This window comes from Amblyomma mixtum, chromosome 5 (genome assembly GCF_055824585.1).
Source record: "Amblyomma mixtum isolate Tamu chromosome 5, ASM5582458v1, whole genome shotgun sequence".
Classification (NCBI taxonomy): domain Eukaryota; kingdom Metazoa; phylum Arthropoda; class Arachnida; order Ixodida; family Ixodidae; genus Amblyomma; species Amblyomma mixtum.
The window spans coordinates 185,255,837-185,272,798 of NC_143016.1; the positions used below are offsets into that span (position 1 = coordinate 185,255,837).

The 16,962-nt window shown below is 47.4% G+C and overlaps 1 pseudogene; it reads left to right on the forward strand.

Annotated features, from left to right (window-relative positions):
* Positions 1–15,120: 15,120 nt before the first annotated feature.
* LOC149345105 (uncharacterized) lies at positions 15,121–15,641 on the forward strand (annotated as a pseudogene).
* The last annotated feature ends 1,321 nt before the right edge of the window (positions 15,642–16,962 follow it).

Genomic DNA, 16,962 nt, shown 5'->3' on the forward strand with positions numbered 1-16,962 from the left:
AGCCTTTTCCGAGTGTACTACAGCATTGGGAACAAGCAGCTTTTAAAGCACGCACGATGTACAGGAATAGCGTGAAGCACAAGTGCAAACAATGAGGAGGTGGGAAAAGGCTGAAAAAGAGGGGAAAGTGACAAAATAAAATCGGTGAGAACTTGAACAGGGGGGATCCGCTGACGCGGATGCAGGTGTTCGGAAGGAGGGAAGGACAGGAAAATAAGGCGGGGGGGGGGGTGGAAATTTCTTTCCCCACCACCTCATGGCCTTCTTAGAAAACAAAAACAGGGGTGACGCTCGAACTGTCGCCTGTTACCGCATTTCGGTGAGAAGTGTGAAGCGCTTGACCCCTGTGCGTCGAGCAGGTATCATTTCAGGAGAAACTAGTAGGGATGAGGGTCAGTGCCAAAACGGAGCACCTCAGCAGAAACACTATTGCACACGACTGCAAAATCCCCACTCAGGGAGGCGTTGTGACAGCACAACAGGGGCCGAATCCACGAAAGAGTTCGCTTTGGAACGCGTTCGCTTTCTCTCTTGCCACCTCGCTCCATTGGTTGTGTGTCGTCACCGCTGGCGGTGACGTCACTTCAGGGAGGCGGGAACACTGATTTTGTTTACGTCACGAGACATGTCAGTCAAGTGAAAGAGAACGCGTTCGGTCGCTGTGTGCGGAACTCTGAAAGTGGCGTTCGCTTCAGCGCGAGGAGAGACATGCCGATACCTCCCGCCGCCCCGCTGTTCGCGGTGCTCAGCGAATGTGATCGGCGGCCCCGGCGGTCGCGCGTGCATGACAATCCTTTCGACATGCCTGACGATGCTTTCCGAAGGCACTTCAGGCTGTCGAAGCTACTTGTACGCCAGCTATGCGAAGAGCTCAAATCCCTCCTTGGACCAACGAGGAAAAGTGCGCTCACAACAGAGCGCAAAGTACTCTGCTCCCTACGGTTCTTCGCTACCAGGGGCTTCCAGGCGGCAGTCGGCAGCGAGGCAACTATAGGAGGTATTCACTGAGGCCGCGCTACCAGACGGCGCGAGCGTCGTCGCGGCAGGCGCGCCATGTTTGCGGTCGTTTCAGGCCAGCTCGCGCAGTGTCACGGTGCGCCGTGAGGTACCCGGCCTGAACTGTTAGTGATCCGTAACATATTTGTACGTTGTTGAATACGTCAGCGACCACTAATCTTTGTGGAGCGCGTATTGTGCATGAAGTTTGCAGCAGAATTCTTCTGCGCCGGGATATAACCGAGCTGCCTCAACTCGGCAGCAAAACTGGCTGGCTGCGCTGCAACCAAGAACGTACACGACTTGCAGCTTTTAATATCAGTTGATAACTGTCAGCTAGTCATGCAGGGCACATCGTGGATAAACAGCATGATTAATTACCGAAATTCCAGAACTGCCACCGCAGAAATTGATAATTCAAGCGCCTAGCTGTAGTCTGCGAACTGCTGACGCTTCTGAGACGTGCGGTCTTTCAGCAGAAAGGCAAAGCGTCATAGCTGCCTTATTTACCTGACAGAACGGCCAAACAAATACTGCCATGCGCACGCAGCACGAACGGCAGACACAGCGAGAATGTTTTGCAGTTTTGATTGTAGCTACGTAGCGCTGCTTCGTATGCACAAGACCGTTTTCACAACAACGCAGTGTGCAGCCATTCCGCTAGATTCAGTTGTAACACGTCACTTTCAGCAGGTAAAGATGACAAGTTAAGCTACAGCTAAGTGAACAGACCCTTCGAATTACTCACCTCTTCAAAAACGGCACTTCGGCCGTCGGCACCGCGGACGTCGGCACCCACAGCACGACTCTTGGACTCACCCGCTTGTCAAGTAATTGCACCCTCTCATAGGTTTATATCCTTTAATTCCTTGGCCTGCCAGCAAACTTAAGCCGTGCACAAGGTGGGCCTCGATACCGGTGAATTCAACGCGCGGCAGCAGTCTTGTATACGTCGCACACCATGCCGGTGCCTCCGCATTCTATACGGGGGGTCGACCTTTTCACAAAGTAGAACCTTCTGAGCGTGCCCGCTCTTTTCTGCTTCGCACAGTTCACGGAATATTCACTCAGTCACGCGGCGGCACGGGTCGGACAAAAATTACGTGCGGCGAGACGCGAAACACACTCACATTTCACCCATCACCAGCTATTCAAACGCTGCGGCTGGTTTCGGCGGCAGCGCGCGCGACGAACATGGCGAATGCCGCGCCGGCCGCTAGCGCCCCTTGCGGATGACGTCATGTGAATACCTCCTATACGGCTCCCGCAGTCGTCTGTGAGCCGTACTATTTTGGCCGTCGCTCAGGCAATCGTGCGTGTCGGCACGGAGAAAAACTGGGTGTTGTTTCCTTCGACTCCCGAAGAGAAGTCCCGTGCCAAGGCAGAGTTTTTGGAGCGTGGTCTCTTCCCCGGCGTCATCGGGTGCGTCGAGCCCAGACGAAGGCTTCACCATGTAGGTATGTTCCTCTATGAACTCAACGAGCACTTCACGCTGGTGCATCGAGACGGGCGGGCCCAGGCGACAACCTTTGTGCGTTGACATGACGACTAGTGAAAATGTCAAGCTGACAAGTGCTGACACGTGAAAAGTCTCCCGCGCAAGTTCAAAATGCCTATCGTCCCTCTCGCGAACACAAAATAAAACAACACAATTGAGAGCGCCCTCTCGGGAACGCAAAAGGAAACAAACCAATCAAGAAGCATTGAAACCGTCTCAAAATAAAATCTATGCTTATTTTATAGGCTCTGAGTAATAAATTTGCAGCATTATAGCCAAACGCATTCATTTAGAGGTTAAAAACGCAAAGAAGTTAGCATATGTCCCCTTAAAAATACAAGCAACCGAAATGGAACCGCCCAACAAAGCCGATTGGCTGTTGCCAGCCCCCTTGACCTCCCGCAGTGTTTTTCCCACCCTTCTCCCGCCGATGTCAACGTCAAAATGACGTCACGACAAAGCGAACGCGTCCCAAAGCGAACTCTTTCGTGGATCGGCCCCAGGATACAAGAATAGGACATCCGCGAGAATCGCACGTTTCAAATCTGTGCTTACACAATCACTCCGTACATACAAAAAAGAGAACTAGAAACGAACTGCAGTAAGACAAATGGGACTGCAGGATTACTCGGTGTTAAACACATGTCAGTTGCCCCAGTATATATATATATATATATATATATATATATATATATATATATATATATATATATATATCTATATATATATATATATATATATATATATATATATATATATATATATATAAACGTAATTCGGTTGACACACGGTAGAAAAACAACAACTTTATTCTAACGTTTCGACCAGGGTCTGGCCTTCGTCAGAGTGAACACTCTGACGAAGGCCAGACCCTGGTCGAAACGTTAGAATAAAGTTGTTGTTTTTCTACCGTGTGTCAACCGAATTACGTTTATGTTCTACCGGATCCATCCGATCTTCACCCCCTTCTTATATATATATATATATATATATAATAAAATATGCAAATAATATATGCAAAATTTCTGGGTATCACTCCCAGTTGAGCGGTCTTTAAAAATTATTAAAGCTTAAAATACACAGCGCAAAACAGCCTTTCAACAGCACCACTCTGCACAATTTTATTAAGAACTCTCCTAAGAAATTTTAGCATTACATAAAATCTCAGCAGCGCTCCAATGTCTCATCTCATACGGATAGCAAAGGCCGGGCAGACACGTTTAATAGGTATTTTAATTCAATATTTACACCTGATATGAACACTCCAGATCAGTCATTTATACCTTTAAAGGGAGGCAAAAAGCTATTAGTCCATGTTATTAAATATCAATCCAAAGAATTAAGTGTGCCGGGCCAGGCGGAATACCTAACGCTTTCTTAAAACGATTCGCCGAGCCAGTCAGCAAATACTTACACCTCATTTTCTCGAAAGCAATACACGATTGCCGTCTTCCAGGTGAGTGGAAATTAGCCAAATTTATCCCAGTTCTCAAATCTTGTGACAAAACATGTGTGACTTAACTATCGACCAATCTCATTAACCTGTAGCTGCTGTAAAATGCCAGAACATGTAGTTGGAAAGTTCATTACAGAAAGTTTAGAACCCAACTATATAATTCGGAAAAATCAGCATGGCTTCCGACGCGGACTTTGCACTGTTACACAGCTAGTGGAAATTATACACGACCTAGCTCAGGCTCTTAACAACCAGTCGCATATTGATATGATCTTTCTTCATTTGTCAAAAGCATTTGATCGGGTCTCCCACACAAAACTTCTTTTCAAACTTACCAACATTCTCGGAAACGGGCCGATGATACGCTGGATAAGCGATTATATTAGCGATAGGATGCAATTCATACAGCTTGGCAGCCATACTTCTGATATGCTTGAAGCTATTTCCGGTGTGCCACAGGGCACCGTCTTAGCTCCGCTTCTGTTTTTACTCTACATAAATGACCTAGCAAATGAAGTTGACACTAAAATCCGACTATTTGGAGACGACTGCGTGCTCTACCAAGAAGTAGAGCAAAGATATTAATGACCAAATCAAGCTTAATAGTGCTCTAAAGAAAGTTGTACAGTGGTGCGACAGACGGAATATGTGTATTAACGCAGAAAAAACTGTCAATGTGTGTTACGAAGAAAAAAAAGAAACTAGATTTTTCATACTCCCTAAACAGGACCACACTATCCCGTGTCACTTCGCATCAATATCTAGGTGTTCTAATATCCTCTGACCTTACCTGGAGAGCGCATGTGCGAAAGGTAACTAACAGGGCGATGCAGAAATTGTTCTTTATCAAGAGAGTTTTGAGACAAGCGACTACTGAGACCAAACGCCTTGCCTACGTCACACTTATCAGACCTACCTTAGAATATGCAAATATTATATGGTTCCCACACACAAAAGAGAGTATCTATTCACTGGAAATGGTCCAAAGAAAAGCTGCACGTTTTTTCTTTAAGCGCTGCAGTCGTTTCGATTCAGACACAGAGCTTTTACAGCGCGCTGGTCTTCATACTCCGACAAGTAGAGCAAAGCTGCGGCGTTTGAAATTTCTTTGTTTACTTCTTCACAACTCATTCCAGCAAAATTTTTCAGACTTTCTAAATATAAGACATACGCGCCAAACCAGACACATACACTCAAATATGATACAGGAATTTTCTTGCAATAACAACTCTTTCTGGTATTCTTATTTTTTCGTTGTCCGTATGCGAATGGAACGCTTTTCAACCATGTATTACCGCGCAGTCAACGTTGGAAAAATTTATTGCGCTCTCTGAACAGGCAGTTCTCTCTTATACGCATTGTTGACCCTGTTTTGTCATGTCTATTTCTTTTTTGTTTTTTGTTTTTCTTTCTTTTTCTCAACCCACTCCTGTAATGACCCCTCTGAGTTAGTAACTGAGCCCCCATGCGTAACACGTGAATCCTCCAATATCTCGGACCTCATTCTAACTAACCACCCGAAAAGTTTATCATCGCTTACTTCTCTCCGTGAAATTAGTGACCACAAAGTTTTACACGCTACTTTCACCTTCATCCCCCAATCGCGCTTAACATTCCATTAAACGATTCGCCTTTATGACAGAACGAAATACGAAGAAATCAATAATCATTTAATGGCGTTCTTTTCAAACTTTGATACAGGTTTCGATGATCGATCAATTGAGGAAAACTGGCTTATGTTTAAAACTAAAGTTATAGAACCTACAGCGATGTTTATTCCTACCATCACATTTCGTGCGAATCCCAACAAACCATCGTTCACAAAGCATTTGAAAACACTTGAAAATAAAAAGAAGAGAAAGAAGAGAAATTAAAGAAGAGCCCACCAAGTCTTTGGAGTTACAAGATTAGACAAATAAGACAAATAAAAACTGACCCCCATGAAGGGATCGGCTATGCCGTCTCGTTTCCCCAGTCCGTCTAATCAGCGCGGTGATTAACGTAGAATCGATAGTAAGCGGGGTAACGATAAGAGCCGACTATTCCGAGTGTTAAGAGACGACGAGCGTTGAAAGACCCTGGTATCTTCAAGAAGAACTCTGGTTTGGGCTAGTTGGTTCATGATTCAGGAACAAAACGCCGCAAAAAAACGTGGACAAAAGAGACAAACACGACAGGACCAGCGCCAACTTGCAACTGAATTTTATTTCGCACCAAACCCGCCTTTATGTAAGCCAGCACACCGTAACATCCGTGTAATCACGCACAGGCAGTAGAAAAGATCGCTGTAAGATATCTAACACATGAAGCACGATAGCAACCACGTAGCATACTATCATGGATATCCGAAAAAAAAACCCCAACAAATGTATAGCAAACAACACTAAAACGGTCATGGGCAAGCAACTCTTAAACACCGCAGATGATACAAACTCATGAGTGATACGAGATGACCAACAAGAAACGTGGAAAAAAAGGTGAAGAATGAAGCGTTTATTTATTTATTTTATTTATTTATTTACAATACCCCTAAGGGCCCTCGCGTGAGGGTATTACATAGGGGGGGGGGGGGGGGCAATACAAGCATAAAAATATGGCACGGGCATTTGAACAAAATACACGTAATAATGAATTAAAACTACTAATGCACACAAATAACACAACAAACAACGAAGAATAAAATATTCAGTAAATGCACATTATACAACAAAAATACCAAATCTGTTAGTACATGGTTTGCTTTAACGATTGCTGAAATGATTGTAGGTTAACCTCAGTAGCTATGTGTGATGGCAAGTTATTCCAATCTATTATAGTGCGAGGAATGAATGATTTCGCGTAGAGCGAAGAACGGCATGTGATGCGTTTTATTTTGTTATCGTGGTCGCCGCGAGGAAAGACTGCAGGGTGTGGCAAAAAGATGTCGTCGTGGAGGGCGGGATGGCGATACAGTTTGTGATGTAAGGTTAGGCGAGCGAAATGGCGTCGACATGATAGCGGTTCCAACTCGGTGCGTTGTTTTAATGCTGTGACACTGGTGAAGCGTGAATTATCTAAAAAGATGAAGCGAACAGCACGGTTTTGCAGGGATTCAAGGTTGTTAATGATGTAAGCTTGTTGAGGGTCCCATATGGCAGAAGCATACTCAACTTTCGGGCAGATTAGCGTGATGTAAGCAAGTTTTTTTAAGTGTGAAGGCGCGTGTCAGCGTTAAGGCCAAAGTAGTGTCAAAGGCAAAAAAAAAAAAGGTTGAAATAGATGAAGAGTACAAGGCTTAAAATTGGAAAACGAGCAACCTGCAGCCACATGAATGATAACCGGTGACCAACCAGAAAGATGAAAAAGGTTGGACGCGGAGCTGAGACCACAGTCAGCATCAAAGGTACAAAAACGAGAAAAAAAATTGGAAACGAACAACCAGCAGCCTTATGAATGATAAACGAGGACCAACCAGAAACATGAAAATGGATGAACGCGGAGCTCAGACCAAGGCCAGTGTCAAAGGTGTTTAAGGCAGACAGCTGGGCTAGTTGGTGTTTAGATTGAGAGGACATAGTAGTAGCGCTTAAAAAACAAGGACGACAGGGTAGAGAAAGACAGCACAGGCGCTGTCTTGCCTGTGCTGTCTTTCTCTACCCTGTCGTCCTCGTTTTTTAAGCGCTACTACTATGTCCTCTCAGTCAAAGGTGTAAAAACAAGAACATAAATCCGCGCAAACAACCGCACATCGCCAAAACATTGCACCCAATGCCAAAGGGAAGAGCGTGCACAACAAAACAAAACGAAGAACATACAAAAAACTTTATAGAAAAGTGTACTCCTCGTTGCTAAGCGTAATGGATGGCTTGCTAACGCATCTGTTCCCTTCTTTCCTGATGTAAAACGCTTCGACCACCTCTCTCTCAAATCTGTCCTTCCCACTCCTCAGAAAAATAGTTTTCTCGAACTCCGGACGGCAACCACTGCAGGCTTTGCAGTGATCCACTAGGAAGCTTCCTTCGTTATTCCGCAGATTCCGGCAGGCCTCGCTGGCGCGCTCATTAAAACATCGACCAGTTTGGCCAATGTAGCTGAGCGGGCAGCTTAAGGGAATCTGGTAAACAACCCGCGTCCTGCACCGTGTGAACTTGTTTTGATGTTTCACAGTACAAGCCGGTTGTTTTTTTTTCCGTTAGTCATGGCGCAAAGCTTAGAAAGTTTGCAGGGGGCTGAGAATGCGACCTGACATTATGTCTGCCTGCTACTACGCGTCCCTCGCCCTTCACTGTGGGAGGAGTCTTTCTGAGAGACTTGGATGTGGTACATGTGCACAGTGGTGTGTCGGTTAGGCGAAATACGTTAGGATGTACAGCCCCCTTCAAAAGTATACAGCCCAAGGGGTTTGCTTCGAAGCTGTTTAGCGTGGCTCCCTTGTGCATCAAGCAGTCCAAACCTTGGGAGGATTGAGGACGCAACGCCATTCCTCTTTCGAGAGATCACGGTTGCTGAGGATGCATAACGAGCCACGCTGCAGGCCTCGCAATCAAACCCCTTGGTCTGTATACTTTTGACGGGGGGTGTGCCTGGGGTTTTTCGCTCACAACCACGAGTCCATTGGCTGGAGGGGTGTCCTGTGATGAAAAGCCGCTGCGTTCTGAAGTTGTATCCAATTATAGTAAAAAATGGTTTCGTTTACGGGGGTTTAACGTCCCAAAGCAAATCAGGATATGTGGGACGCAGTAGTCGAGAGTTGCGGAAATTCCGACCACCTGGGCATGCACTGACATCGCACAGCACACAGGCCTCTAGGATTTCGCTTCCATCGAAATTTGACCGCCGCGGTCGGGATCGAAACCGCGTCTTTCGGGTCAGCAGCCGAGCGCCGTAACCACTGAGCCACCGCGGCGGCTGAAGTAATACCAGAAGGAGACTAACATGAATGCTGGTTCTTTAAAACAGCGCAAAAGACAGGGACAGAGATAGAAAAGACACACACAGCGCTGGCATTGCCCACGGCGCATTCACTCGCTGCAGGCGCGGATGACCTGTAATGTTTTTCGCGCTAGCGAAGGTAACAAAGTCATTAGTTGATAGTTTAAATAAATGCGACAAAATAGGATGGAAGGTTGCCCTCTTTTGATCCATTTCGAATTAGCAGCGCGAAATGCGGTGAAATGAGCCACACGCTTTAACGTTGTGTAAGTGTGTTGCTTCTCCATTGTTGTGGTTTGTTTTTTCCCGGCGCTTTCGAATTCTCAATGGCACTTAACGCCATTCGAATTCGCAATGGCACTTAACGTGGACTGTTTTCATTTACTTTTGCTATTGGCCAGCGGAGTAATACAAGCCGTCGCAGACCGCGGCCCAGTGTTAGCAACTGCTGTTTTTTTTTAAATTGTATCCTACTATGTTACATGCACCGGAGGTGTTGCGTTCTTTGCATGCTTTCAAAAGCGCATGTATTCCCGCACGATGCAGCCTAATTTTTTCGAGTCACAGGGACGAGGGTAATGGCGTTTTCGAAATTCTAAAAACTGATTTGGCTATTACTAACCACCGGCTACAAATCTCTAATTAGAACTAGGCGCCTAACTTTAATAGTTAAAAAGTTAATTATTAAAAATTAATTAACCAGCTAACTGCCCAAGACGATTCACCGGTTTTCTGGTGGCCGCCAACACTGGTAATACTATGCCACAAAAGCATTATTTTTACCCAAAAAAGCCTATTTGTAAAAATTTTTGAAAGTGTTCGCTGAAATATCTGGCTTATGCAACCGTGCAGCAGAACATGTGCCGAGGGAAAAAAAGATGCAAGCACTGCAAGAAGTGTGAACCACGAGTTCAGGAGATAATTATTCTCGGAAGGAGTAGAGATATGAATGCACGGGAGGTTTAGGAATCGTTCCACTTAAAATTGTGTAAGCGATACTTTTCAAGACCAAGATGTCGTATCTTCAGGAGCGTAAATTGCTAGTCTAGTTGGTTCATAATGTTGACAGGGTGGAACCAGCGGAACACAGACGCAGGACAAGAGAAAAGGAGGAACACATACCACACCGCTGGACTTGCAACTGATTTATTGCCAAGAAAACAGCCACATTTAAAAGTTTCCCTGCGCAAGCGCACACTCTGGACAATGGGATCGACTGCATTAAAGGGGCCCTGCACCATAATCTGAGTGCATTGTTTTGCTTCCTTGTTGTAATTGTTGAGTTATGGCGACGCTATTACCACCGGTCATAACACACATATTTGTTTATTTAATATTTTAAGTTGCTCGAGAATCAAAATCATGGCACTGACGGCGTCGGCACACAGCGGTGGTCTTTTGCATTTTTGCAGCGGATATGACTTCAGCTGGCGTGCGATTATGATTGGATGAACAACTAATAACAAGCTAATTGTGTTCGTAAGCAAAAATATGTTATGTTTTGTTGTGTCCTTTTATATTAAATTGAAAAAAAACTAGCATCTTTTCTTCCGCAAAAGCATTTCAAAGCTTGTTAGAAAAAAAAGCCCCACCAGAGGCGCTGGCTATTACTTTGCAGTAGAGTTACTGTATATGCTACCAAAGGTAGCAGAGTTGCGCGTCTGTTTGATAAAGGCCGCTCGCGACTCCATTGGTAGAGCGCCATCACGTGGTGTCCAAGCAACCGTGTACTGCGGAGAAGACGACGCTCGATGGGCAAAATCCTCCACTTTCGGTTCTGAACCGGTTTTACCCAACGTTACTGTTTTACCGGTGTCGAGGGCTCCCCGCCGCCTCTGTTCCCCGATTCGAGACGCCCTGCAGCCTTTCTTCTCCCTGTGAGAGCCTCCTCGGTACGGTGCATGTTTTGCCCATCGGACCAGAAACACGTGCGCTGATGACGTAGGCCGGCAGCGAACTGGATTGACAGCCGGCCAAGTTCAAAGCGGATCCACTATCCAACAGCTGTTTACATTCGCTGCTGTGGGGTGTCTAGCGTGCGTAGCTCACGCCTTTTTTGTTTTTTTGTTGCTAAAAGTTGCATTGAGGTTTCTTTACCGAAAACAGGCTGGACTAGCGGCTCTGCGCTTTTTCGTGTACACTGCTGAAACGCTAAAATAGAGCTCTGCGTTGCGTATTTATCCCTGTTGGCTTATCCTGAATGGCAAACAATTTTTAATCGAGGGAAACATGTTTAGGCATCTTATTGTTTACTTCAGATGGTAACGTTTATCCAGTTTCGAGTAAACTGTATTTTGGATTTTTATACTGTCCTTTTTATAGTTCCGGCTCATAACTTTTTGCAGGGTTTCGTATTTAGTAAAGGAGACTATATACAGGTTTTTTAACGCAGGTCCGGGGAATAAATGTTGCCGCAATGATGAATGAATGCTGCATTTGCACAGCGTATTTAGAATACTCAGTCTGCCCTTAGGTTATCAGGTAAATAGTTCGGGGAAGGTGACTGTGGGAATCCCATGCTGCCGCAGCTCACGGCGCGCGCTAGAAACAGCACCGTTTTTTCTTGGCTATATTTTTTGACTAGGTTACGCGGTCAGCTTTTTAGATGCTTTTTGTTTGCGATCAATCGAAAAAGTGGTTTAAGAACCTCGGAAAAGCGCCCACGGTCGATCGGTGATGCGCCAGGCATGTCGCCTGCAGAAACGGAGTGCGGCTTCGCCGCATAACTTCGGTTGCTTGACAGGCAAAATTGCGGACCTACGCGCAACTCTGCTACCTTTGGTAGCATATACAGTAAATCTACTTTGCAGCAAAGAACTTCGTGGCCTCCTGCTGCGCCGCTCTGCCCAAGCTCCGCCCACAACCGCACTTCGCCGCCGTGCAGCAGTGCCTGAGCGCTGCTTGGCTTGGTATACAAATATCGCAAGGAAAGACAAGATCGCCTTGTTATCAGAAAGACTGCTAGCTATACTCGAGCAGCGACAAAGCATGCCTGCTTATGTTGCGAGCTTACGGCAACGGCACCTCTCGCGGGCGCTCCGGGCGACGAGCTCTGCGGCTGCCTGGCTGCCGTGGTCGTAGCTAGGCCTATAGCTCGTTTCGCGTCGAAGCTGCTGCGGCCAGCGCTTCGAAAGGCGCCTGCGCTATAATAAAAGGCCTACTCTTCGCACCGTTTTTCTGTCAACAGCATTATCTAGCAATAAAATAATAGCGTGGACAATTTCCGCTACGCCCTCAGCAGCGGAGCTAGCGGGCGCCAGTCGAGCCGGACCCGGTCGGGACGGGATCCCGCCGGCAGACGGGATCCCCTTCCAGAGAGGCATGGGAGACTGCCCTCCTCAACTGCTCCTCGCTTGAGTCTCAAAGGGCTCTGGTGAAACGGGCGAGAGACGGGGCCTCGTCGTGCGGTGTCCCGGACTAGGGACGCCGACCATGTAGCGGGGCCACTCTGTGGCTCCCAAACTCTTTTTTACAATATAAAAGTTTTCACCACCACCACCGTCTGCCGGCGTCCAGGCTGGCCGGCCGGCAGGCTCGGCTTACTTCACGTTCGCACAAGAAAATACAAAAACAGCCATGCTACCTGAAAGGATGCTTTCTAGATTCGAGCAACGACAGCATGCCTGTACTAGAGTGGAGCTTTCGGCTCCTTCGCTCCGTCTCAGTCTAGCGCCCACGTGCTTGTAACCATGGAAACGACGCCGTCAGCGTCAGCGGAAACGTGTTACAGCGACCAGGAAACCATGAGAAGCTATCTTCCGGGACGTTGTGGTGACGTGCTCGTGCACGCTGTTTCGATTGGTCTCGCTGCGTGTCGTCATTGGGTGAGTGAAACGGTAAAGAGAAGACCGGGAAAATTTGAGTAGAGGGCAATTTTTTGTTTGCTTGTATTTTGAAAATTCATTCCTTAATAACTCCCGTTCTAGTGCACCGATTCCAGTAATTCTTTTTGATTCGGTATCTGCGTGTCATGAAGAAATCATCTAAAGCATATGAAAAAAGCGTTGCTGGGCCCCTTTAAGATAAAAGAAAGTTATATTCTTTATCCGTGATAAAAACCAAGGGATCGCTGACACACATCCGATTGTTTTTACTGATTAAAAACGCTTCCAGAATTTACGCTCGCGTCTTGTTCTCCCCCGACCGATAATGCTTGTGCGGTGAAGCAAAGGAAAACATCCTTTGCATACCTTAACATGCAAGGCTAAATTGCTTCCAGTGCCTGAATTGAACGTTGTTCGGTGCATCCTCAGACGTTCATTGATGCACCCCCCGGTTTGCCCGATGTAGGTTTTCCCACAGGACAATGGGAAGCAGTACACCACCCCTATTTCACACGAAGTGAACCTCGTCTGGTGCTTGGTTTTACAGGTCCCCTTTTTCTGCGGACCACCAGAAATATGGGCGCACAAACCAGACAGTTCCCGGGGAGCAGAAAAAACCATAGTGACATCGAATTTTCGTGCCACTTTTTTCAGACCATGCGATGTCTTGTGGCAGTAAGGAAGCACTTCAATCTTCTTCCTGTTCTCTTGCGATGGACTTGCAGACTTTGCCGACAGTTTCTTCATCTTATTCCCCAGTGCTATCTTTAACGGTTTTGTTGATGCCCTGTGTTTTTGTTCTTTGCGCGTGCCTTAATTTTTCTATATATCTGCCTGCTTGGCAGTGCATAAAGTCACATGAAGCGGGCGCATCTCCTGCGTCGGTCTTTCTTGTGCTTGTCTCCCTTTGGCGCTGTTGTTTTTCTGTCTCAAATAACTCTTTAATCATTTATTATATATAACGTAATCCTTAATCCTGCGATAAGTGTGCACTTAACTTCGCCGTACACTTATGGATTCTTCATAAAGTTAACCGCCTATGCTTGGCACGGCCGCTTGATGCAAAGCGCAAACCTCGCCTTGCGCTTTGCATCAAGCGGCCGTGGGCTTGGATTGAGAACAGTTGGGATAAGAGTTTATGAATACTTCAGTAGTATAGATTAGTTGCTGACATTTCCTTGCTAAGTCACTCAGGTGATGATTTGCGAAGTATGATGAAAGACTTAGGCAGAGCAGAACGATGGGTCTAAAAATTATCATGCCGAAAAGCAAAGTATTACTCAACAGTCTCGCAAGAAAACGACAGTTTACAGTTAGTATTGAGGGTCTGGAACTGGTAAGGCAGTACGCTTACTTAGGGAAGGTAGTGACCATGCATCTGGATCACGAGAGAGAAATAACTAGAAGAATAAGAATGGGGAGGAGGGCATATGGCAGGTTCTTTCACGTCGTGATTCCCCCACACAGTAAAAAAAATTTGCACCCTTAAAGGTGCAGCGCTCATGGCTGGACCCATTTCAACAACTTCAATTTTTCTTATTTTTTTTTGGAAAAGGGTGCGCTCAGAACGTTAGCACCTTTAATGCGCCCATGGACCCTTCAAAGCTGCACGGGTGCTGTAGTGCCGGCGCCCACATTTCGCTGGCGGGCCTGTCTAAACCAGCGCTGCGCGCCCGCCGGCGCTCAAAGCAGGCCCAGACTCTCTCGGACATGTCGCGACATGCAGCGTGACTCATCCCGCCACCGCGGCGCCGACACGGACCCTTCCTCCTCCCCTCCTCTCCGTCAGTGCGAACTCCTCCGACGCTCGCCGGCTCTCGACCATTGGTCTAATTTGAACGGTGGCCAGTGCCGTGACCTGATTGGAGGATTTGAACGGCTGGCTGCCGTAACCGTTACCAGTGGCTTTAAAAGCGGAGCCGTGCTGAACCCGCGCAGCAGACGGGCAGCAGAAGAGCCATCACGCCGGAGCTACGCTCGCCGCCGGGGCCGCCCTTCTTCTGTGTGCCTGCCCGTGGTGCTCTTGACCCTTGTATCATGTAAAGCCCTTGTACATACTGTACATAAACGTCCTTTTACTCACCGTCGCCTCGACCGTTTCCTGGCTCGGACTCCCAGTCCCAACAGTGGATGGCAGCTGCGGGATCGACCGGCGTCAGCTACCTCGGCGCGGTGAGTGCCTGATGTTTTCCCCTCAATTCGCCAGACTGCTCTAGCACACGTGATTGTAGTCTAGAGTAGGGCTGTGTGTGTAGCACTGTAGAGAGCTTTGCTGTTTCGAGCCAAGTCGGAGCGCTTTGAAACGAAATCTGGTGCAGAGGGAGTAAACGAGGCGTTTTGGAAAGAATTACTTGAGCGTGTCATGCTAGTAGCGCTATAGTAGTGAACCGCAAGGGAATTCTTAAAGGGCAAGCTGCAAGAGACTATTGTGCGCGATGGAGAACCTTAAACTGAAGGAACTCGTCGAAATTTGTGAAGAGCTAGGCCTTACCGTTGGCCGTGCGAAACGAAAGCAGGCGATTCTCGAGATCATGCGGAAGGAGGGCGTAACGGCTGAAGAAGCCAATGAGGCCTTGGCTGAGATCAATGAACGCCGTGAGCGCGAAGACGCAGAGCGAGAGCGAGAGCGACAAGAACGCCTCCAGCGGGAAGAGGCAGAGCGACAGGAACGCCGAGAGATTAGAAAATTAAAAGAGTTGGAGTTGCTGCGAAGCTCGCCGGCGCCTAGCGTAGCTTCAATGACAGTGCAGGCTAACGGCCAAAGAATCCGAGACCGACTGCCGCCGTTCGTAATCGGCGAGGACATGGCAAAGTACCTCGTGAAATTTGAGCATGTCTGTGAGAGGAATGTCATTGAGCGAGAACTGTGGGCACAGAATTTGCTAGCTCTGCTTCCCGGGGAAGCATCTGACGTGATAACGTGTTTGTCGAAGGAGGCGTTCGAGAGTTACGATGAGGTCAAAGAGGCCCTGTTGAGGAAATATAAGCTGTCACCTGAGGCATTCCGGCAAAGGTTCCGGTACGCGAAAAAAGGCAGTGAGACGCACATCGACTTCGCGTTTAAGCTGAAAGCCGACCTAGTTGAATGGCTCAAGGGCGAGGAAGTTTACGACGATCGTGATAAGGTGGTAGAGTGAATTGCGCTGGAGCAATTCTACCGCTGCATCCAGGACGATGTAAGGCTCTGGCTGCAGGATAGGCTTACTGAGGTTAAGCTCAACAAGGCAGCAGAGCTGGCTGAGGAATACTACACTCGCCGAAACTTGCACAGCAGGGCATTACGCATCGAAAATGCGGAAACAAAGGATGCTTCTCTAAGGAAGCCTGATGTAAGGAAACCGTTCGCGCGTCGCGATTTTCGAAAAGATGCGTCTGCGTTAAAGGAGGCAGTAGGCGAAGAACAAAAGGAGTTAAGGAAATCTGACGATGCTCCTAAGCAGCGCGCTGATGCCGCACGTGCGTTTGAGTCACGGAGGCCTTTGACATGCTACCACTGCAAAAAGGAAGGGCATATCGCGGCAAACTGTAGACAAAAGGTTGCTTTTGCAACGATTCGGGAGACAGATAAGAATATGCGGTTGTTAGAACCATATATGCAGGAGATTATTGTGAACGGTAAGATGTGCAAAGCCCTTTGTGACTCGGCGGCAACTATGGACGTTATCCACCCGTCCTTAGTTTCTCCGAATGATTTTACAGGAGAATGCGCGTGGATAAGGCAAGTAGCCGAGGAGCAATGTGCTTGCTTACCGATCGCTACAGTGATCATTGAGGGTCCTTTTGGTCAGCTCAACACCGAGGCGGCCGTGTCTGCCGCCCTCCCTGAGCATTTTCCTTACCTCTTTTCGAACAGCTTAGAGCAGCTTCTGAGGGATAAAGGCAAATCGTTCTTTGCCGGCGTGGCATGCATGGCCCTTACGCGATCTCAAGCGCGGAAGCTTTCGCAGAAACTTGACCTTGCACCGGAGAGGGAAACACCGTTTAGGGAAGCAGATGAGCATTGTAGCCTAGATACGGTGTCGGTGGAACCTCAGATCGAGGACTCTCGGGGAAGCGGAGAACTCGCTGCTAACGAAACTGAAAACAGTTTCAACGATAGTGGCAACGAGAAGGTAACGGCTACGCCACTGAGCGAGGCGAATTCCACATTGAGCCCAGTTTCCGACAGTTGGCACGAACTAACTCAGGTTGACAGAGCGACGCTCGTTCGGGAACAGCAGGAAGATAGCTCGATAATAGCTTTGCTGGATAAAGCTAAAGGAGGAACAAAGAAAAAG